Below are 25,168 nucleotides of genomic sequence, written 5' to 3'. Positions count from 1 at the left end.
TGTGCATGAGAGTGTCATCCAAATGCTTCCTGAACCCTGGCAGGCTTGGTGCTGTAACCACTTCCCTAGGGATCCTGTTCCAGTACCAAACCACCTCTGGGTGAAGAATATTTTTCTAATATTCAACCTAAAGTGCTCTCAGCTGGTCCTCAGACACCTTCCCCTCCAGACCTTTCATCATCTTCATTGTCCTCCTTTAGACACTCTCTAATAGCTTAATGTCTTTCCTATATTGTGGTGCCCAAAACTGCCACAATATTCAAGGTGAGGCAGCCCCAGTGCAGAGCAGAGCAGGACAAACCCCTCCCTTGATCAGCTGACGATGCTTTACCTGATGCCCCCCAGGACACAGCTGGCCCTCCAACACTTCTTTCCTGTTTCACCCTCAGCAGGTTTCTCAAAGACTGTCCCACCACTGTGAGGATCAGCTCCTGTTTCTGTCTCAGCTTGTGTCATGCCCAAACCTGTCAAATCATTAAACTGTTGCCTGCTCTGAAAGTAGATAAGATAGAATCATAGAATCATAGAATCATAGAATAGATTGGGTTGGAAAAGACCTCCAAGATCATCAAGTCCAACCCCTGATCCAACTCTAATTACTATATCATGGCACTAAGGGCCATGTCCAATCTCTTTTTAAAAACTTCCAGGGATGGTGAATCCACCACCTCTCTGGGCAGGCCATTCCAATGCCTGATCACCCTCTCGTAAAGAATTTCTTCCTAACATCTAACCTAAACTTCCCCTGGCAGAGCTTGAGCCCATGTCCCCCAGATTTCCTAGTTCTTTTCTTCCTGTCCACTGTGAGCTTTCTCTCTTGATTCTGCCAGACTGAAGAGCAATATATGTACTCCAGCTTAAGATCTCATGAGATGCTGGGGGTTTGCCTACCATTTTTGATCATAACCAGTTCCTGATCAAGAGGTTTCCCTACTTGTGTCAGATTTAACTTTTGAAATACTTACTTCAATTTTACTTTTTGACTTCTGGTGTGATATGAAGAAGCTTACAGTACTTTCTCTGCCATTTTCAAAGTTACTGTTTTAACTACTATTGCTCCCTGTGCAAAGAGTGATTGACTTGATGAATGGTTCTTTTGACAGTTGTTTGTATATATGACATGCAGAAGATAAAAGGATAAAATTTAGATTTTCATCTTTTACAGTAAATCTTGGAAAGAAGTTATACTCCATTTTGTATAGTGTTGACATCTGTTTGCGATTTGGGGGTTTATTACTTCTAAGTCTCCTGGATGTGTGATAACTGAAAATGTTAACAATCCGGGAATTGTTTGTTGTGTTTGTTTGTTTCAAAGCAACTGAAAAGAACTTCCCCAGGAATTAAAAAACCCCACTTAATAGGAAGGAAAATAACTTAAACACTGTATACTATGAGATTAGAATATTACTTGAAAAGCAATTGAAATTATAATACTAGCTCTAAAACAAGCAGGAGTTAAGGAAGTACAGAATTAAAGTGTTTGTATAACTTCTCTCAGAATTTCTGCTAAATTGATAATTCTTGATGAGAAAATTACTGAGTTTATTAGATTCATACAGTAAGTTTATCATAAAACTTCCAAAGTTGCCCAGATGATTTTAATGCAATACAGCGTGTTAAAAAATAATCTTATCCTAAAATCCTCAAATGTACTTGACTATAAAATAATAGGAATTTATACCCTATTTGTTTAAATCCTAAAAACAAAATAAAGCAAACATTATTTATTATTGAAAGCAATATCTTCTAAAATAGATGTGTAATTTAGTGTTTCATTTAGTTTATAGAAACTCTTTCTTAATAGCAATAAAATTAGATAGTGAAGGACAGGAGAAAAGGAAGTAGTCTGTATATTTGACTCTGTATAGTTCATAAGATTGGTAATTTGGGGAAAAATAATTTAAAAAAGGGGAAAAAATCTTCATTTTATATTCATAAACTGCATTTTTTTTATTATGATTAGCTCTAATGGTGAAAAAGTTGTTCTTTTTATTATATCTTCAATGAGAATGTTGTAGTAGTTCAAGCATTCAAAAGAAAGAGGGAAAAGAAAAAGAATAATTCATTTGGAATTCCTGAAACATCCTTGACAAGTCTTATCATGAGAAATCATGGGAAAGAGCACCAAGATAAGGAATATTTAAATCACAGCAGTGAAGTAGAGAAATATTTAATCTTGCAATATAGAAATTTTAATTATTATGTTGTCATTTGGGTTTTACTTTGCTAGTCCAACTTAATAAGCACCACAGTAAACTTCATAACAAATGTAGAGAACAAAGCCAATATTTCTAGAATGCTATATAGTTAAATTGGCTGTTGAGATTTACTACAGAAGAATAAAAAATATTTTCCCCTAATTTGTTGATATGGAAATGAAAAGCCTTCTGGATAAGTCTGAGTTTGGGCCATCAAAAGTGTAGAGAAAATGTTGGTACTGGCTTACATGACCTCCTTCTGGCATAAGACTGAGAGGAATCTAAGTCAGGTTTTACTAAGAAGTTTGAAGACTTTGAGAAATATCTATGCACATTCCTTTGCAATTTTAAAGGTTGCCTTAAAACAGTATCATTCTGCCTTTATCAGAAAATATATTAGTATAAAAATATTACTTGGAGGATGTTATTTGGCAATGCTACTTCATATTTTATAAGACTGAAGTTCATATTTCATTCCTGCTGCTCGACCTATGCAAGATGACTTTCATAGATCTGACTTGGTTGAAATGCTATTCATGTTACATACTACAAAATTATAAGAGTTACTTCCTTTTTAATTTAATTTTAATTTGATTTCAATTTAGGGAAGTTTTTATGCTAAAGGGTTAGCAAACTCAGTGGAGACCTCTTAAATTGCACAGTATTAGTGTAGAGGAAATATATTTTTATATCAGGTTTTCACAGTAAAAGTATTTATTATGTAGAGCACTGTTTATCTATATGTTCAACTGGTAAAGAGAAAAAAATTTTTGGTGTATTATTTATATGTGATATGTAGTGGTTTTGTAATATATATTTAAGACCCTTAAACTGTAATCTATGGTGTCAGTTTCAGACAAATTTTGTGGAAGGCTTCTTCTGTTCACAGTGGCTGAAAATATAAAACAAAAACTTTTCTGGTGCAGGAATTGTCTTAGGTAGAGTGTTACTGCTCTGTGTGAGACTCATTTTGTGAGTGAGCCCTCTCAGCTAGTGTCCTGTCCCATAAAACCAAACAGCCATTTATAGTGGTTGAATTTGATTCTGTTATCAGACAATAAAGCATTTCTAAAGGTTTCATTCTATTAATTTAAAAGTATTACTTATGAATCTTTGGCTAATTCTATATTCATAAGATAATTGTCAGATCTAAAACTCCTATAAAACCTTCTCATATTGCTCTAGGAATTACAAAGAAGGACTGAAATTTCCAAGGTGACTAATTTCTCAGGTTGACTATTTTAACACTAATCTTCCTTTCTTGTTGTATTGTGTTCTTTTTCTATGATCATCTTTCTATTACAGTAAGGCTGTTTTATAAATTCCTATAATTGTGCATTATATAATTTTGTTTTATTGGATTCCTAGGTCACCTACTCTGTATAAATATTTTCAATCTAAAATATATATTTTGAAATCACTGTGATAAAAAGAGAAGGACAGGGAAAAGATGAAAATTACATCCAGAAGACAAAGTAGGAGGAAAGGATCTAGATTACAGTTCACAGTTTCTATACTCCGTAGGTAATTTATCATCCAGTAATGAGTCCTTGCTCTTTTTGAAAGCTTTGAGTAAGATGGAAGCTCTTAAATAACCACTAATTAGAACTGTGAGAAAACTACACTGCTAGTTTATAGTATCCTTGTTTTCACACTTTTTTCCCCCCTACAGAATAAGTTTTTAGAAATACAACTGAAATGCATTGATTTGGGAGAATATTACTCAAGAACTACACGTGCAATGTCTGGTGTTGCAGTAAAAAGGCTATTTAATTCATTATGGGTTGATTGTAAAGCTTAATCTTGCTCCCAGACTTTTATTCAAGAAAACACTCCCTGGTGAATCTCAATAAAAATATGCTTTCCTCCTTCTGTGTAAGACCTAAAAAATCTGAGGCTGGGTCAGACTAGGCTGATCTTGATCTATGCTATCCCTGTCAGTGGTCCAATGTAGATGCTTAGGGAATAGCATAAGAACAGGGGAAGAACAGGTATTGTAACAAACTATTTCAATTGTATTTCTAAATGCTTATATTCCTCTTTCTTCCTTCCTTCCTTCCTTTCTTCCTTCCTTCCTCTCATCCTGATTTCTTATTTCTATTCAATTTGTCACAATTCTTACTGTAAAAAAAATTGCATAAATTCTTAGAATATGTAGGAATATATTATGAAGACTTATATAACTAATATAATTCTACATATGAAATCATATTCTAACTTGCATGGGATACAGGCTTGGCAATTATGTCTAAAGTTCTGTAACACTTTCAATATTAAACTTTATGTTTGCAATAAACTCACCAAAATTTAACCACATTGACCTGAACTCAGTTCTGTATTCAGTTATTTGAAATGCATCCATCAAAACTTGTGCATACTGCTGCTTATCTGAGAAATTCTAATTTTCCTGCTTTGTGGTGGTGGCTTTGAATTTCATTGAATACCTGGAAGCAGTCTGAACTCCAAAGTGAAAGGTGCCTGGCTTCAACTGTGTCTTGATACATGAGACTACTTAGCACGCGTGTTTGCTAATTTGGGAACACTTTCCATCAGCCAGCAGATTATTTCTTTTCCTATCCTTTTTTTTTTTTTCCCTCTGATTTTCTCACTTCCTAAAATTGTTTTATGTGTGTTTCAAAAAACTGTAGAGGTCTGTTAAAGTTTGCCAGTGAAATGCACTGAAAATGGTATCTGTTTCACATTGCAGAATTTGGCCAAGGATGTAACTTCCAAATATGAATCTGGCTTTCAGATGCCATGATAGAAGATAACATTTGTCAAGACAAGACAGGAGAGCTACTGTGCTGTCAGTGATGAGCGTGTCTGTGGAACAGGGATGGAGAGTGGTAAACAAAGAAGAGCTGTGTGTCCTGGAAAGGAAGAAGAAAACAGGTTGTCAGTCAAGGACTAACAAATGGAGAAGATGTAGCACAAGAATGTCCCATGGTTAAGGAGGGAGATAAGAAAACTGGAGGAGAAGGGAGTAAGTATGGGGAAGAATCAGAGCAAGAAGGCTGGGAAGAGACAAAGGGCAGGGCAGAGATAGTTGGGGAGAACACGTTGGTAAGGGACAAAATGAGAAGGATGCACCCTGCTAAGTTTATAAAAATATTGTCGTGAAGACAAATTGATTAATGTTTGATAAGTACTAGCTATTCTGATAATGAAATCCATAAAAACATCAAGAAAGATGTCAATAATCATTTTTCAGTGCAGAATTCATGTAGAGTGTAATAAATAAACTCCCAGACCACATATTGAGTGATGATGAGAGAAAAGAGAAATATGGAAAAATTTTCTAAGATATGGGTATGTGCCCTGAGTGAAGCAGGTACCCTGTAAAGATTAGGTAATCCTGAAGATTATATAAAAAAAAATAAAGATTGTATCATAACATATAAGCACAAGAGGTAGAAAATAACATTTGCATGGGCAATCTTATTTCTAACATTCTCTAAATCTGAGTGTTTGATTTCACAACCTTAATGTTCTTACTGGTAGTAAAATTAGAAAACAGTTGAGATGGGTAAAACATATAATCAACAAAATCTTAGCTGTGAGTGCTTCTGCTTCCCAGATGGTTTAAAGCTATTGGTATACCTAGCTCAAAAAAACAAACAAATAAACATTATTTTATTCCTTAGATGTAAAACACCAATTCTGTAAAAATAAGCATAGTATCAGATCTTCTACTGAAGATCTAATTAGTCTCTGAAGTTTTAAATCTGTCTTGCAGGGTCTCACATTTCTGTGCAGTACCTCAAGAAATAATTACATTGCACTCATTGTGCTTCACTGCCTTTAGAAATCTGTATTTCATGCTGCAGAGTTAAACTGTCATTAAGTTGATTCACATCATGTAACTATACTTCAGGAAGAATAATACTAACTTGATCTGACATTCTTATTTGCTTTTCCAGCACCTTCCTTTTTCACTAGTTTTTATAGTCCCCTGGGCTCCTGTTCCACTGTTCCAGGGATACTCCTGGTTATACCACTTTGTCTCTTCTGGCTTTCAACCCTCTTCCTTAAGTCGTATAAATAATGGATCTACAGCTAACTTTCCATCTCTTTCTCAGGTTCTGATTTTACCTCGTTTCCCTTATTTCTTGAAGAAAAACATCCCCCTTCTTAAGAATAGCAATGAAAATTGGAGTTTCAAAGGCAATTACAATAACCTCCGTGACATTATGTAAGTTTATTGTATCACAGAATCTTACAATGACTTGGAATGGGTCCACAAGGAACATTGAGTCCAGCTCTTAAGTGAATGGACCACACGGGGAGTGAACCTATGACCTTTGCATTGTTTGCACCAGGCTCCAACCAACTTTTATTGCAACTACACAGGGGACTCAGAATTTTTGACTGCTACAGAAGAAAAGTGAAAAAGACAGAAAAAGCTCTTTGAATAATATGATTTTGGTGCTGCGAAACCTTGAACTAAGGCAAGCAACTAGATGGATTTAGAGATGGAGAACTTTTCACTTTATTTCCTAAAGCTCAGAGAAGTTTCCAAGTGACTCCCTAAATGAGCCCATAAAACAACTTGTAAACAACATATTCCTGAAACATATTTTCTTGTCTATCTTTTGCAGTAGTACATTTTCCAGTATACATTATTTAATTTAGTATGAATATTTTACCATATTTTCAAACACATCACTAGAAAATGACTGCTATTGCTCAATAAGTAACAGAACTCCTTGTAATTTCAATTCTTAAATGTCAAAATGCCCTTTTATCTTAGTTAAGTGAATTATATATTTGAAAATACAACTCTTCAGTCCAACTGTTCATTTGTATTGCCTCCAAGAAATCTGTTTCTCTAACTCTAGTAGTCTACTTGATTTTAATTCTCTGTCTGCAAAAAGAGACATGACTCAAAGAGATAGGAATTGGAAATATCTTTTCATAATGAAAAAATTATTACGTTTCTATGGCCTAGGAAAAATTTTGAGTGAAATGTTTAAAACGAAAACCTCCTAGGATTTGGAAAGAAAAAAGCCCTTGAATGTGTGGTAAATTATACTATTTTTAGTGATAAACCGTTATATATCATACCACTAAATAAAGAGTTAAATGAAGGGACTTACTTTAGGCTGTTTCAAAGTAAAATGTATAAGCAATAAGCATAGCAAAATAATATGATAAAACAACAACTAATACAAACAGAAAAGTAAGAATGGGTTCAAAAACGTTACTGAGGTAGTGAAGTAATTTTCATTGAAATACTGGTCTGATATGACAAATGATAACTTGATAACTGCAATAATTTCATGTTTCACACACTTCTGTACTATATATTGGTGAATGTCTCATCAGTGGAAATTGTTGTGTTAGTAGGGACTAACAAAATGAAATTAAGATGGAAAGGAAAAGAAAATTAAAATCAGTATTTGTATAGTGAAAGTCAACAACATTAAGTGGAATACAATACACTTAAATTAACATTAGGTAAAACTGAATAGATATGGCATATTGTAGAAATGAAAATTTCAACTGGATATATCCATTAAACAGGCAGAAAAAATATTGAAAATATGAAACATATTCAAAAGCGGGTGTTGATTTTTTGTGGGCTTTTTATAGCAAATAAATACATCCTAAAATCCCATAGACTTTGGAATTTTTTCCTGTAAAAAAAAAAAGGTAAAAATAAAGAACAGGTTGTCTCTGTTTCCAATAGGATGTAATGAAACTGAATATCAACAAACTGAAAATGACTACATAAGAAAGACAGAAAGCAAGTTTATCACGATGATTACCTAACTACATGGTTACCTGGTTATCTGTGCTGAGAGGCTTTGGGTTCTAAGCCATATCTTTCAGTGGAATTATGTTATACTGTCAAATACATATTTGGTAGAATTAGTAAAGTTCTTGCAGTAAACAGATTATAAAAGCAATAACGACAGTATTGAACTGCACAATCTAAACCCCAAAATTCTTCCATCACATCCTTGATATAGGTCAAGTTCCTACAACCAAGTAGAATTAGTATTGTTACATAAATGGCTGTGGTAGCTCAAATGAAACTGCAGATATGAGAAACCAAGAAATATGAAGGAAAAGTGGAGAGGAAGGGGCAAGGTGGTACTAAAAGGGGAAAGAAACAGAAAGAAGACCACAATAAATATTAAAAAACAAGGAAGAAACACAAAAAAATCAAATCAGCACAATAAAGTTTTGTCTCATAGAAAAGAAGAAAATCTATTAGAGAGTAGTACAGCAAAAGCAAAGTCTATTAGCAAAGCTACTAACCAATTGGAATTCAAGGTGTTTTTTGGGGGGCTGTTTGGGAGGAGTGGGAAGAGGTGTGTATGATACAATCCAATATGTAAGAGATGTACAGATTTCACCTACTGGTGGTTACTCAATTCAAAATTCAGAAGCAGTTTTCAGACTGCCTTACAAAGTCAACTACATAAACTGTTAATGGTTACATGCATTGGAAGAGATTAAGATGTCTAAATATTATCTACTGAATTCTTTAGGTGCAGCATGTAAGCAGCATTATTAATCTAATTGTAGTGCTCTTGAACTGATTTTACTCTGCAGATTGAATACTGCATATTGTGTCGGTCCCTTAGGGCTATTGTAGTATTATTTGTTCATGTCACTGAAAAATAACAAAATAAGAGCAAGAGAAACAAAGGCAGGAATCCTTTTTGAGATCCTGTGAACCCTGGTAGAGAGAAGAAAGGTGAGAGGAAATAAACTGCATTTTCAAAGATATACACATTACTGGGAAAAAGTGATTATTGCATTCAAAAGTGTCCAAGCAGATGAGTGCAAAACTATCAGTGAGTAATGTCCAAAAGAACACATTGGGGTGATAAAAAGGAAGCTATTTATTGACAGAACTACTATAAAAATTATGTCATTGAGTCCTACCAAGAATACAGAAAAGCGTCAATGACATTTGCAGTAACCTAAAAGGTAACTAAAATCACAGCTGGTACTTATCGCATTTATAAGCAATACAAAGTTAAATCCTCTGAGAGATGTTTTGAAGGAAAAGTGATGAAATTTCATGTTTGGTAATATAAATGGATGCCTTTTAGCCTTAAATCCACTCTATGTTAGAGCATCACTGTAATTTCCAAAGCTAGCAAATTCAGTGCAGCAAAAGATGTGAGAACTTATAAGAGAAATTTGAGTACGGAAATTAAGGTTTTCTACAAATAGATTGGTAGTGTAGCTCTTTATCAGGGCTATCCACTTATTCACAGCCAGTGCAGCAAGTCATTAGTTCCCTACATAGTGTCCCAGGTAGTCTATGCCCAGATATGACAATGAACTGGATTGAAATAGCAGACAGATCTGAAATTAGGTCATTGACCAAACTCTAAGACACATACAACATTATGTATTTGACTGATTATTTCAAGAAGCTCTCCAGATGAGAATTTTGAAGGATCTAGAGAATCTTCCAGGGCCATTGATTGCCACCCTGGGTGGAGAATCTGGTCATTTCCTCTGGATACTCTCCTAGTCATTTCCTCCTGTAAAACTGATCAAACTATATATAAATAAGACTCAGGTAATGATTCAATAAAATCTTGTGATGGATTGATTGTGGCTGGATACCAGGTGCCCACCAAATCTGCTCTGTCATTCCCGTCTGCAGATGGACAGGGGAGGAAAAATAAAGCAAAAGGCTTATGGGTCACAATCAGGACAGAGAGAGATCACTCAGCAGTCATCGTCACAGGCAAAATGAACCTGACTTGGGGAAATTGAATTTATTACCAACTAACTCAGAGTGGGATAGTAAGATAGTAAGAAATAAACCCAAATTTAAACACACCTTCTCCCCATCCTTTTTCTGGGCTTAACTTCACTCCACATTTCCCCAGCTCCTCCCTCACAGTGGTGCAGGGGGATAGAGAATGAGATCCGTGGTCAGTTCATCACATATTTTCTCTGTTCCTCCACCTGAGGAGAGGACTCTTTACATTCTTCCCCTAGTCCCTCCCACAGGAGACAGTCCTCCACAGACTGCTCCAACATGAGTCTTTCACATGGGCTGCAGTTCCCCATTAACAGCTCCAGAGCGTGTCCCTCCCATGGGGTGCAGTCCTTCAGGAACAGACTACTCCAGTGTGGGTAACGGGTGGGGTCAGCAAACCAGCTCCAGTGGCAGTCCCCCCATCCATGTTAAAGAAAATTGATTTAACAACTGCTATTTGTGAACATCTGTGCAACGTCAGTGTGAAACGCAGAATGGCGAAAAATATGGTACTATCACAGCTGAAGCAATCATTTGAATTATGCAAGTCCTTGAAGAGTCATTCTCTTCACTGTCCTATTGGACTGTCTTCCAATCATAGGTAATGAGCATTCCCCTGGGCCTTGTTGTTCCACGGATTTCCTACCCCAGCAACTCTGATTTATCACTGCTGCACAAAAAGGATCTAGAACTCAGATAACGTTGCTTACGGACATCTCTACATAGATGAGGAAGCACTGCAGCAATTTCAGGTTGATTGTGTCAGCATAGGACAAGAGAATATTGTATGTTAACTACTCTTTGTACTAAAGCCACACCCTAGACCTACATCTAAATATTAGACATAGAACATATCAAATAATCAGTCCCAGCTCTCTTTTTCACTGCTTCAGTCTTAGCTTCAATATTTTTGGTGATTACTCCCCTAATGTCTAGGAGATGAGAAAACCCACATTTACCTTCCTCCTTCACCTTATTTAGACAACTAAGGTAAACAAGAAAATTTGTATACTGTAACTTTTTATTCTTTTCTCTGCTGAAAAATATATTTTTTTTGTTTGTATTCCCTGTAAAATAGTTTTAATGATGTCAACGATAATGATGTTTGGGAGATAAAACATATATATATTATATATGTATATATAATTATTTAGAAATGTATTATCTCTGCTTTCAACAAGTGTAATGTTTACTGGCAAACACCTCACAAGGTCTTCTGCTCTATTCTTCTTTGCAGACAGTTTTAACTGCATTGAAAGAAATTCTGACAAAAGTTTATCAGACTAAAAGCTCTCCTGTGGTGGACATGCATAGCCTCCCCAGCAATATATTCCAACATACAACTTCCTTATATCTCTAATGTTTTTTTCCCTAATGCCAAGCCTACGTTTTCCTTACTAGAGTTTGAATTTGTTATTTTATGTCTTACCCAGAAGTGGAAAAGAGGCTTTTTCCCTCAGTGATTATTTCATATATGTTTAGTGAAGCATTTAGGATGAAAGGTGACATATCATAATAACATGTCACCTTTATAAATACTTCCTGCTAATGAAAACATGCTTCACATTGTGTTAATTTATTTCACTCATCTAATTTCAGTCATATGTAGTTGACTTCAGTGAAGGAATGTGACTAAAAAACTGGACAACAAACTTACATAAGCTGTATCATTTGCATCCCTTTAGCAGCTTTCTCAATCATTCTCAATCAGATTTGTAAATTAGACTTTTTCTGTTCTGTATAGGTCAGTAGATGGTATATGGACACACCTATCCAGGAAAAAAACTTACAGCCAGGAACAGAAAAGTCAGAGAACATAATTTATGTTCTTTAGAGACAAGGTGAATTCCAGGTGACCAAGGGAATATTTTAAGCACTAAGTTATTGTTCTTCCATTTCTCTGTCTTACTGGGTCAGTTACATATCGAAATTAAACACTTCCCACTGGAGGGTCTGAGGAAAACATGAAGCAAGCTTTACAACCCAGTGGGATCAGGCTACTAAAGGTAGAAAGACGAGTTAAAATCCTGTATCTAGAACTGATAGGAGATTCATGAACCTAGATATTTCCTTCAAAAAATTAATGTTGTAATTAGAAGGCAAAGCGAAAGGCACAGCTGTCCTGTTTCTCTGTGTAAAAAAGGCAATAGGTTGTGATGTTTAGCTCTCAAAAAGCTTTGCAAGGATTTTCAAAGTCCTTTCAAATCTATATAAAAATTATGGCAAAAGTCAACAAAATTATAAACGGACAAACTATCCATTAGCCATTTCTTTGATATTACCCAAAAGCCATCTTAAAGCTAAATTATAACTGTGAATGGTAAACATGAAGTGAGATAGGAAATCAAAGAGGTCAAGGAAACTGATAGAAAATGGAAAATTTCTGTAATCATACTTGTCATAGTGTGTGTTTTATATTAATACTAAGCAACTGGGCATCCTGAAAGGGTGAAGTGATATCCTTTCCCCTGAGACTCCCGGTTCAAACATGTCACCACTGTTACCTGGCTCCTCTTCTCGTTGAAGGAAAATTGATATCTGGTGCTTGTTTGAAGCCGAACCACTGAATAAACCTCCCTTGGTCAGGGGTTCAAGAGATGTTAACTGGGTGAACTTGGTGGAACCTAGGTTGCCCATTTATCTACAATGTGTTTTTTTTATACACAGAACTGTGTGCAGAAATTCATATAATTTTTCACTAAACTTAAGTAAGACTTAGTGACTCACAGTGCCAAGGGCAGAACTGTAATAGATACTGATACTTAAAATGGAATCTTTATCTCCCGTTTAAGAAACTCATATAGGGGAAGTAGAGCATGAATGTCAGTACTTCAGGGAGAGATGGCTAAATTCAAGCAGATATTATTTTAGTCATGACAATCAGGCATATTTAATAAATAAATGGGGTCAGCACTGGGAACACAGAAAGTGAAGAATGGAGAGACAAATCAATAAAGAAAAATCAAGAACTCTGGGAGTTCTTATCACTAAATAATTTTATTTTAGTTCCTGCTGGGCATATGAATTCAGACATAATTTCAGAAAAACACTGAAGTACTACTTGGCCATGCATTGGTAAGGAAATAGAAGTTCATGGCTCTTAAACTGCAAACATTGCAGGCCACTAATATGAATGGTGTGAGCTTACACCTCTTTTGGCTTTATTGATATTAGTCCAGTCTGACCATACTTCACAGAATTAAAGAATATTCTGAGTTGGAAGGGACCTACAAGGATCATTGAGTCCAACTCCTGGCCCTACATAGGACCATTTCCAGGAGTCATACCATGTGCATGAGAGTATCATCCAGATGCTTCTTGAACTTTGACAGGCTTGGTGCTGTGACCAATTCCCTGTTCCAGTGCCCAACCACCCTCTGGGTGAAGAACCTTCTTCTAATACCCAACCTAAAGCTCCCCTGACACAACTTCAGGACATTCCCTTGGGCCCTGTAACTGGTCATCAGAGAGAAGAGATCAGTGCCTGCCTCTTCTCCTCACTAGAAAGTTGTAATGATGAAATGATGTCTCTCCTCGGTCTCTTCTCCAGGTGGAACAGAACAAGTGACCTCAGCTGCTCCTCGTAGAGCTTCCCCTCAGGGCCCTTCATTGTCCTCCTTTGGACACTTTCTAATGGTTTAATGTCTTTCCTATATTGTGGTGCCCAAGACTGCTCACAATATTCAAGGTGAGGCCACCCCAGTGCAGAACAGAGAGGAACAATCCCCTCCCTCGACTGGCTGGAGATGCTTTGCCTGATGCCTCCCAGGACAGGGTTGGCCAATTGCTCACCTACCACATGATGTGTTTATCCAGCTGTGTGCTGGAAATTTGTGAGACAATTAAATTATACTGGTTTGGGTCTTTTTTTTTCCCTTGGTAACTATTCCTGACTTCTCAGCCTAAATCTTTTAGTGGGTGTAGGTATTTCTGTTACAGAAGCTAAGGAATAGTATTTATGTCATCCTAGCAAAGAATTCCTTGTATGGATGCTATCTGGGGTAAAATATGAGTAAATAACATATTCTTTCAAGAACTTGATGAATTAACTGAAAGCTGAAAAAAGCATGAGTTTGAAAATATGACATAAATATATTTGGTATATTTCCACAATACAGCTGAGGAAGACAAAATAACACAACTTATGAATTTTTTTATTACAATTCATTTTTCAACAATCAAATGTTATTTTAATATTCTCATATAAATTCAGTCAACAAACATTCTTCTTTTTTCTACTATATTCCTTAGCATAATGCAGTCTTATGGAGGTATGTTATTAAATGTAAACTTTTTTCAAAACTCAAATAACTGCTGAATTTAAAAAAAAAATAATAAAGCAATTATTTTACCATGTGAGAAAATGATTCTTCATTCTCAAAAAGGGCTGAAGTACTTCTCTAACACCTGTGAGGCAATTGCCTTTCAAACAGAGCAGAAGCTTGGTGCATTTTAAAAGGAAAGGTAACAGTTGCTTAGGACTAGAAGCCACTGAAAAGTGATTAATGGAACTAGAAAGTTTGCAGTCTTGACTACAGATATTATTAGTGATCCTACATAGGAAATCACATGGAATTGATAAATTAGTTAAAAGATAACCTGCTCCTTATCAATGAAAACGGATTACAAAATTTGCATCTACATTTCTCTTTAGTTTTGTACATATTTTGCAGTAGAAAAATTCTTGGGGTAGGAAAAGTAACAGCACTGAACATCTTTCAGTGAGCATGAACATATGTAACATGTGAAAATCTAAAACTTTACCTGAATTCTACCCAGCATGGGTAGAATTTACATTTACACATATTTGCAGTGTTTGTAAACATAAAATGGAAGGAATATTCTAACCACATGTGTGTTTTCAATATCAGCAAACAGTACTAAATGCTTTGGACCATCTCTTTATGTAGGTGTCTATAAGAAAGAACATTATAAGACTTCCTCATCTGTATTTGTCCTCTTTCTATTCAAGACTGATGGTCACTGCTAAAGGGTTGAACTCGGCAGGCACAAGACAAAAATGATATGCTTTGAAATCTTTTCTAGCAGCAGAATCTGGTTCTCGTGTTGACTTTCTGGCTGATTCTGCTTTCACCTGTTATGACAGATACAAATAGATTGCTGAGAGTTTATATCACTTGAAGAACAGTATTTCAGATCTCACTCTATGTATTTTTTGATAACATGTTTACATAAGGGTTTTGCTGTATATATTCTAGAATAACCATATCAGACAGCTGACTTCCATTTCCTCTTTTATCTATGACTATTGCTGTTTTCTGCATGAGTATTCATGCTGGTTTTACTCAGTTATTTTTCTAGTAATATTTTTTATTTCCTCTAAATTTCTTCTTGAACCAAAAAGTCTGGTCACTAATATAATTTGGCTTGTATTTACATGTAGTTTGCATTGTGACTGTTTGGCTTGTACTTCAGTTTGGTTTAATTTTTCCTGTGTGTGTATAACCATTTTTTAAAAATTATTTGAAAATAAATGTCAATGAAAATTGCTTATATTTTAAAATTTCCTTCTTAAAATGTGTATATTTTTCTTCTAGTGGATCAAAATAAGTTTTAATAGGCAACTGAAAATGAATTCCACTAATACATAAAGTATGTGATTTCCCTCCACACACCTGATGCAATTGTGTACCCACTACTAATAGTATTGTTAGTCAGATCCTACAATTAACATCATAGAATCATAGAATATGTTGGGTTGGAATGGACCTTTAAAAAGTCAAACTCCGTCTAGTAGTGCCAGCACACAGAATATCAGGGCCATCTGATATAATAAATAACAATTGGCAAAGCCTCTATATGTATTTTATTCATCTGCATACTTAACTGCTACAAAAAATTTTACTTCCAAAGTGTCACTTTTTTTTATTCCTCTGTCCAGGATCTGAAAATCTGAAGTGTACCTAATAGGCTGAGTTAAAATTGACAACTGGAACCAAAGTTATTCAAGCCAAAATAAACTGCTAGGTCATCAATGATTAACTACAGAAGAGACTTAAGCCCTAAGGGTTACATAATTTTTAAGGGAAAAGGATAACTATATGGAAACCTTACTATCATTGACACATTGACACATCATGGCAAAACTTATGACAACCATGAAATCCCTTATCAAGGAATGCAGGAAGCTGTCATTTTCCCATCCACTTGCTAATAATTCTGGAGCTGTCATAGCTCAGGCTTTGCACCAGCTGGTCTTCCCCATTGTAGTGGGTTGGCCCCAAATGGCAGCCAAATTCCCACCTAACCACGCTTTGTCTGACCTCGGAAGGATTAGGGGACAAAGTAGTAAGAGCAGGAAAAAGAAAATCCAGGTATAAAGAAATGAAATACGACATCAATTACCCAATTTTTGGAAATTAATCAAATTTATTGAAAAAAAATACAAACAATAAAATGTAGGGGAGACACCTTTCCTCCCCCTTTCCCATGCTCAACTTCAATCCAGAATCTTATCCTTTCCTCTTGCTGTTGTAGCAGGCTACACTCAGTCTTTTCAGTGAGTCAAGGAACTGCCTCACTGAACTGCACTGGACAAGAGGATGGAACTGCACAGGACAGGAGGATGTTGGGATCAGAGCATAGTGGTTTCTCCCTTCCACTCCTCACACTTTTCTTCTGCTCTGGCTTTCCATGGGTGGCAGTTCCTTCAGGAATATCCATCTGTCCTGATTCTAGTCCTCCATGGGTTGCAAGGAACACATGCTCTACCATGGAGAACCTCCTTCTCCTCCTCCTCTGACCTGTCATGTTCCCTCTGCTGGTTTGTTGGGTTTTTTTCCACTTTTTGTTTGTTTTGTTTTGTTGTTTTTTGTTTGGTTGGTTTGTTTGTTCTCTTCTCTCCCTGTGGTACTTTTGTCCCTTAAATATGTTCTCTCAGTTGGCACCATCTTGGCTGATGGACTCAACTGTATCCTGCGGTGGGTTCATTCTGAAGCCAGTTGGAACCATCTGTGTCCAGCAAAGGGCAGTCCATGACCTCTTCCTCTCAGAGACCACCCCTACAGCCCTGTGTTACTCACACCTTTTTGATGCACCCAATACAAGATCCAAACCTCTTTTTTAATTCAAACACCCTCAGAAGAAGCAGAACTGTTGGTGATACCAAAAGTTTGATTTTAGTTGAAGTGGTGGAATATACACACAGCTTTAAAAAACAGATTCCTTTATTGAACTGTTTAAATCTGATATTCATAACCTACTTTTGAAAGCCTTGGGAATCTGATAGTATTAAAGGCAACAGCAGAACAGTATGCCTCAAATCTTTTGTCTGACTATAGAAGTATTTTTGAATATCGTCCCGGATAAATACTTCATTAACATTAGATCTGTCTTTGTTTAGCTAATTACTAAAAATTCTAGATTAATTTTATTAATTTTAAGTAACACAGAATTCAATAATACTCTTACTTTCTATAATAATTTTAAAATTTCCTGGAAATATTGAGTAATTATATAGGATATTACTTTAAATGCATATGTATATATACAAATTGTTCCTTCCAGGCAGCTTATTAAATTGTTCCATCTTTTATTGAGTTTAATTTTTGCAAGTAAATATGTAAATATGACCATTTGTAATAAGGCAATGATCATGCTATAAAACGTGCTGCTTCTACTGCCCTTGCACTACCCTTTATATTGACCCAGTTCTCTTCTAGCTGGGACAGTGCCTACAGGAAGTAACTCTAGAAGCTTATTTCTCTTGCATTTTTAAATGTTGCACCCACTGTCTCTAAATAGAAGATAATATATGTCAAACTATGTAACATGAGGTAATGCATTGAATTATACTGCTATGCCACCTACAGCCACATGTATGCATTTCTGTCAGAAAACCTCTTTCCTTAAGGAAAAATAATTGCAAAAAAAGCAATCTAATCTAAAAATGAAGTGTCTTCTATGTGTGTTCCCTGTTTTTCATGCAATGTAACAACTGGTGAAAACATACTGAGCTCTCAATGGTTTATAAAGGAAAATGTATTGATTGGTTTTATTATATTTTCAATCAGAAAAGACTTAAAGAAAAAAACAAACAAAAACAAACTAAATATACTACATACTGCTTCTACATTGTTTTTATGCAAAGAATAAACTTTTAAGGCTTTAATGTTTCTGTTTTAAAGTTGGTTCTCTTTCCAGTCCTCATTTACCCTGTACATAAAACTGACAGAAATAGTTTTTTAGGAACTAGAAAGGTCTATATGCTCTGTGCCATGCACATTTTAAATGAAAGTATGATGTCTAAATAAATATGTGGAATAATTGATATATCAGGGGGTTTTTCATGTTTACCATTCTTTCCTCTTTGAATTTAATATTGGATATGTAAAAGATTTACCATAGCAATTCTGGAGCCAATTACATTTAAGACATTTTCTCCTCTTAAAATATAATTGCCTGAAGAAAAATGCAGCCTGGAATAATACAAACTAAAAGCAGTGTTCCTTATAATTTCACAAAGATGGTCAGTCTCTACTTAGCAACAAGAAAGAGCTCTAGCTATCCTTGCATTACTGCCTGTTGTGATTCTCATGAGCTGCTGCTAGTGCTGCAATCTCTCTTCCTTAAATACCCTGAAAAACACTCTCAGGCTTCGAAGTACAGTTCCTTAAAAATATATTGTTTTCCCTTTACAAAAAATGTGTCTCTGAATATGAAATGTTAGAAATTTTGCAAGTAGTGGAATTTACAAAGGAACATTTATATTTTCAGCTGTAATAGGCTTAGTCTGCAGCACTGCAAAGACACAAACCTCAACCAAAGTGGGACTTGGTGTTTCTGATTTTCATCTTATTAAAATTACCAGGATGTATTTTCATAGCATGCTGTAAAAATGTAAAATCCATTATTTCCTTCTCTCCCTTCCATTCTCCCTTCTTTCTGCCTTTTTGGCTCAATGGTGTGGAGCATAAGAGCACCTTTAATACTGTCTGCTTACAATAAAGAATTAGAATTGCTGTGTAAGGCAATCCTGAATCTCCATATCAAAGAGGGAAGGCTGATAGCTTTAAGGAAATGTCAGTGTATCAGTGATGTAGTTAAAAGAAGATCCAGTAGCACACCTATGTCTAAGGTCCCAGTGGGCCTAGTAAATGGCTGGAAAGTGTCACTCAAGCTGAGAGCTGCAGCCAGATGAGTCAAATGTCAGCACTGTTAGTACTGTGCTGGAGCAGAGCATTCAGGGGAGCAGTGTTTAAGCATTGCTTAAGGCCATTTTGTTCTAGGTGTGAAAACTGTGTGGGGAGTTAATTTCACATCACTGAAAAATATTCCTGTTGAATAAAAAAATTCTGGGGACTTCTACAAGCTTAAAGACATTCATAGGGTTTGGCTTGAACTGAAATAGAAAAGAATTTGCATCAGATAAGGTTGAACACTAGTGAAAGAGTGAATTAGTCATGCCCCTATAAGACCCAGTTATTTTTTCAGCCACAGATACTTGAAAGCTTTTTGCTGGCACTGCATGTTTGGGAAGTTGTTCAAAGCACACAGAAAGTGTAACCTTCCAAAAGGCATGCTATGGGAATAGAAGGGAAGACAAAAAATTACAAAGGAAAGAAAATAGATTCATTGGTGTGTCTATAATGAAAGGGAACTGCAGCAAAACACAGGTGAAGACAAAAGAAGGGCCAACAGATGTAATGCAGGTGACAAAAATCACAGCATCACAGAACAGCTGGAGTAAGAAGGGATTTCTGCAGGTCATCTAGTCCAACCCCCAGTTTAAGCAGTTTCACCTGGAGCAGCTTGCAAAGGATTGCATCCAGGTGGGCTTTGAAGAGCTCCTGCGAAGGAGACTCCTCAGTCTCTCTGGGCAATCTAATCCAGTGCTCTGTCACCCTCAAAGAAAAGAATTTTTACCTCATATTCAAATGCAACTTCTTGTGTTTCTGTTTCTGTCCGTGGCCCTTTTGCCCTATCACTGGCACCACTGCAAAGAGTCTGACACATTCCTTCTGACATCCACCGTTAGATATTTGCATGGCTAATGCTTTTGAACAACTGAATTTAAATCAAAAAAGGCATAAATGCTTCTTAGTGGAGGAAACTGAATGATCAAGCTTAGAGGGTAGAGGTTGATGGGACATACTGTGGAGGTGAGTAGCATGTGGAGTACTACTATGTTCTCTCCTGAGGCCTGTCCTGTTTCAAACATTTTTAACAAAGTCATGGCAACAATGAGACCTTATTCAGCAGTTTCACAGAAAACTCCAAATTGAAGGGAAGTCTGCCATTAGGGAAGACCTTCACAGGATGTGGGGATGGGCCAAAAGGAACCGTAAGCAATTCAACAAGGACAATGCAGAGACTGCCTGGTAGTGCTGCAGGTTGGGCACTGAGGGACTGGGAAGCTGATCTGCAGGAAAAGCCCTGGACCAGGAGTTAAGAATGACCAAGAGCAGTGCAGACTAACAGCAGTGCAGCCAGTAGATCAAACAAATTGATTGAACCCACTGCTCAGCAATCTTGAGACCACATTTGGATACCGCACTTGGTTTTAGGTCCCCAGGTACAAGAAAGGTATTGAAACCAGGGTGAGTTCTGTGGAGATCACAAAGGCTGATGGGGCTGGAGCACTTGCAGGTCATTTACACTTTGGTAACTTAACAAAAATACTCAGAGATGTATTGCACAACCAGGTATTCGACAGTCAGAGTCATAGTAGAGCTTGGCAAGTGAGAAGCACCAGTAAAGCTATTTTCAGACTTTCAGATTTTAAGATAATGAAAAACCTGGAAGATGAAGACATACAGATTTTACAAACAAAAGTTCACAGATTCTTCTTTTAAGTTGAATAAACATTCTGCTCTCGAGAGCATGTTATGGACACATAATCTTAGCCTGAGAATTCAAACTCACAGAAATAAAATGTCTTTTACTCCGAGCAATACATTTTTTGAGATTCAGAATTTATAAACTGCTCTAGTCACTTTATAAAAAGAATCTCCTGCAGAAGATGTGAAAACCTTCAGCAAATGATAGAGCATGGAGTGTGTCTTTGGAATGGTACTCATAGTGAGCTAAGGTTAGGAACAGGAGGAAAAATGTGTAGAAATTTTATTACTGTGGAAATAGATTATATATAATGGTATTATTTTTTTCTCATCATGTTTCCTTCTTTCTTTGACTTAAATCATTCTTTCTGGCTGCCTGTGGCTAAATTTGAAAACTCGTAAGCACTTTTTTTCTCTCATGTCAGGGAAAAAAAAATCATAGGCTAACCTATCCTATTACAAAACCTGTGTCTGTCTTCAATGTCTTTCATAACTTTCTCTTGGGCAAAGTTCAGAATCAATATTCTATCCTTGCATTTCTTAGTCTTATTGGATGACCTTGAGTGCACAAGCTAACATTTTATTGTTAATTTTGTCTTTCACTTAGGTTCCATGTTTTTGTCCAGTCCTAATTCTGCTACCATTGCAAATGCTTCTTCAAATTCTAGTCAAGGTACCCTCAAAATTTCTGCAGTAGATCACCAAGATTTTCTACTTTCCATCCTCATTTTCACTTGAACAAATTCATCCAGTTCCTCTCCTTCTCTGGGCCTGACTCTCTGTGTCTGAGCTAAAATTCATATGTAGGGTCACATCAAAATTTCTAAATTTCATTTGAAGGCACCTCTTTTCCCTCATTTCACAGGTACTGTGAACACCATCAACATCTTGTCAATCCAAAATTACTGCTTAGATGTTATCCGTGATTTCTTCAGAGACTGCAATGTTTCTGCATATGATTAATAAAATGTGCATTTTCATTATCTCTCTAGTCTTCTTAAGCCTTTATTATCTGACATTTCAGTTTCTTCTCTCTCTGTTGTTGTCCAAAAAAGTTTAACTGTGTCTAGAGCAATAGATCAATAGATCAATGTCTAGAGCAGTCAATGTCCAGCTATTTTTTTCCCTTTCGGATGTTCAAACAAATATATTAGTGAGATTTTACTTTTAAATACTCAGAGAATCACTTCACTGACTTATATTGTGTCTCAGTTCTGTCTCTTGCTATGACATCTACATAGACTGTTCCATGCTTATAATCACAGACAGAGAGTATAATAAGATCCTTCTCCGATAATTTAATTTACTGTACTTTATATTTTTATTTCCATGCCATAGCCAACTGTTGCCCTTCCCTTCATACTGAAATTGTAAGTTAATCCTTACACTCCTGATTTTTTGGAAAATATCTGCACTATGCCTAATGCAGTCAACATTTTTGTAGGATAAATAACAAGTAAGAGTACTATTGCTATTGCTATTAATGACACTATTAGGGTCTATGGTAAAGATTTACAGAAGTGGAGACAATTTTCAGAACAGATTACTACATTGTTGCTTTGTTTAAAAAGAGATTACAGTGTGTTCTTTTCTTATACTGTCAAAGAGCAGAAAAGAATTAGCTACATTTATCATGAGCTCCTATCTACAAGCAACAGAAGGTGGAGAAAAAATAAAGAAGTAGATGGGGTAACAGGAAAAGGAAAGAGCTGGGAGATAAAAGGAGAGAGAGGATCAGAGAGAACGTATTTTGACAAGTTTTTCTGAGGTATTTTTGCCATTGCTGACTGCAGATGACATTTGATCCCTTGCCATTGATTACATTAGTAGTTCTGAGAAGACATATGTGAACTCAGAAGCAGAAAACCAGAAGTGCCATCTTAAGTAATTTCTTCCTGAAGGTCATTTCATCCTAGTAAACTTATTTTTTTTTTTTAATTTATGTTCTGCTTCTCCAGCTCATAAGAAAAACAAAATAACAATCTTCATTGAGAATTAATAACTCATTATCTTGAATTAAACCCATAAACATCTACCCTCTGAATGCAGCAAAAATTCCAATGTGTTTTCTGGATCAGTCAGAATATGTATTCATAGATCATCCACAGCAGGCTTCCAATTAAATACTGGGGAGGATTTCTTTCTTTCAGGGCTTTGTTGAAGATCCTCACTTTCTTATCCATCTGCAATCATTCTAGCATGAATGTCCTATGTCAGGATGGCAATTGTCAAAATATTTGCTGATTGGCTCAGCCTGGAGTGTATTTTAATAAAAATACAAAGTCATGCATTGCAACATTCTTCATTGTGTTCACTGTAATTTAATGTGTAGATTTTCTTATGTTATTGCTTTTTTTTCCCGTGATTAAGTAGTTTGATATAGATTAAAGCTTTGTTGTTTAACTGTGGCATGTAAGCAATGTCAAGGGAATGAAACTGAAAAAGAAGTATTCAGTTACAAAGACATTGCTGAAACTAAAATGCCCTTTTGTCAGGGGACATATTAGTAAATCAGTATATCTACTACATGTCCTTCAGGGACAGAAAAAGACATTTATGCTCTCCCAGGGATTATATGAATTCACTAAATAGTCTACCATTATGTATGTAAATATGATTGAAATGAGGGGACAAAAAATAAATTAAAAAAATGGAAAAAATCACTGCAACCATTGCAATGTAATAAGATTGGCTTTAACAGATCATATTACAAATATATGCCAAAAAACCCCAAAACCCTGTTGTTAATGTGAAAAACACCCTTTAAAAGTGAGGTTAAAAATAAAGGAAATATAAACCCATCTTTTCTGACTGCTTGCCCTAACAGGATGATCCGTTTGTTTTGGTCCACAAACACCAGTCTCCCTGTGTGTTGAAACATAAGGCTGAGCTCCAGTGATGAAGTGAATGACTCTTCTTCACAACCTGCCACTAGCAGTTACAGAATGATAGTATCAAACTGTGGAGAAAATTGAACAGCACCTTATTTCCAAAGGAGGCACAACAGCTGCACCAAGAGAGCCTCAGGTGTTCTTGGATGAATCGGGGAAAGCGAGGACATGGTCTGGGTTACCTAAAAAGCCTCAGAGGGTAAACACTGATTCCAGTGTTGCAGAAGGGTGGGGGATGCTCTTGGGAAGTCCTGGTGTATTATTGAGCCCTTTGAATTGGGCTTTGTGAGTGACAAATACAGATGGATTTACATTGTTTGTCTGACTGTACAGTGGAAGTTTCAAAACACTACTGTGAGAGAAAGAGGACAAGCAAGACTTTACCTCTGGTGTTAACACATTTGTTGCCAGCTGGCAGAAAGCTTACAGTGAGGTGTGAATCAGGGATGGTGATTTTACTGTGCACCTGCAGCACATTCAGCTTTTTAGGGGAGGTATCTGATCACACCATTGTTAGGGAGAAAACAGATCTCTTCTGTAAGAACGTGAAACAACTATTTTACTGTCTATCCTTGATTTCAGAGCTTACTTTATTTTCAGTCAGGTTGTTTGCATGTGCTTCCATGCAGTTATACCAGTTACTTGTTTGTATTTTGGAGGAATTTAATTTTAAAAAAATCAGTTATGGAGCCTTCAACATGTGTACAGGACTTCCTGTGTCACAAGGGAGGTTTATGCTTTTGAAATTTGAAAATGGAAAATTAAATCCACTTACCCTTTGCAAAGGGAAGCTACTATGGGAGATATTTAAGATGGCTTAAATCATCTGGCTTTTTCAGTGGCTGTCATCAACAAAGGCATTAAGACTTCATTTGCAAGCTTTATCTCTAATGTAAAATGGCAGCAATTGATATTTAAAACTGTCTGGTACAATAACCTGTATGATACGAGTAAAAGCCACAAGAATATCTTAGGTGGAATGAAAACTTATTCCTTTCAGATGTCCAGAACTAAAAAGGTCTGCTATAAAAAATGCATGCATTCTCTTAGCTTGAATTTAAAAAACAGAGCTGCTAAGGGGTTAGGTATTTTATATTTTTTAATTGTGTTTTGTGAGAGAAAAGGGAATTCAACACAGGGTAAGATTAATTCCAGATTATTGTTTCTGGTTGCTGTTTGCCCCACTTTATTCTTCAATACAGGGTTTTCTTACAGTGTAAAAAACTTGTAGCAAAAGATTTAAAAATTACTCACAAATAAATGATTTTATTTTTTTTTAATATCATTAGATTTAAATCATTACTGTTTCCAGTATGAGCTGTCAGTTGGGCCAAAGAAAATCTAGGTAAATTAGTTTCGTGCTTGCTTTATTCTAAGATTAATCCCATAATGATCATGGTTTTGCTTAATACTTAACAAATACAGGTTAGAAAATATTCATCAGTAATCACCCTTTTCATTAAATAAGGTAGTGATAAGCTATTGTACAATTCTTTTTCTCCTGATGTTAAAGAGAGAAATGCAGCTGTAAATGCTCATTTTTTC

This window comes from Myiozetetes cayanensis, unplaced genomic scaffold (genome assembly GCF_022539395.1).
Source record: "Myiozetetes cayanensis isolate MyiCay16 unplaced genomic scaffold, myiCay2020 scf5-8, whole genome shotgun sequence".
Lineage (NCBI taxonomy): Eukaryota > Metazoa > Chordata > Aves > Passeriformes > Tyrannidae > Myiozetetes > Myiozetetes cayanensis.
The sequence above is the reverse complement of the archived record's forward strand: the minus strand, read 5'-3'. Positions refer to the sequence as shown.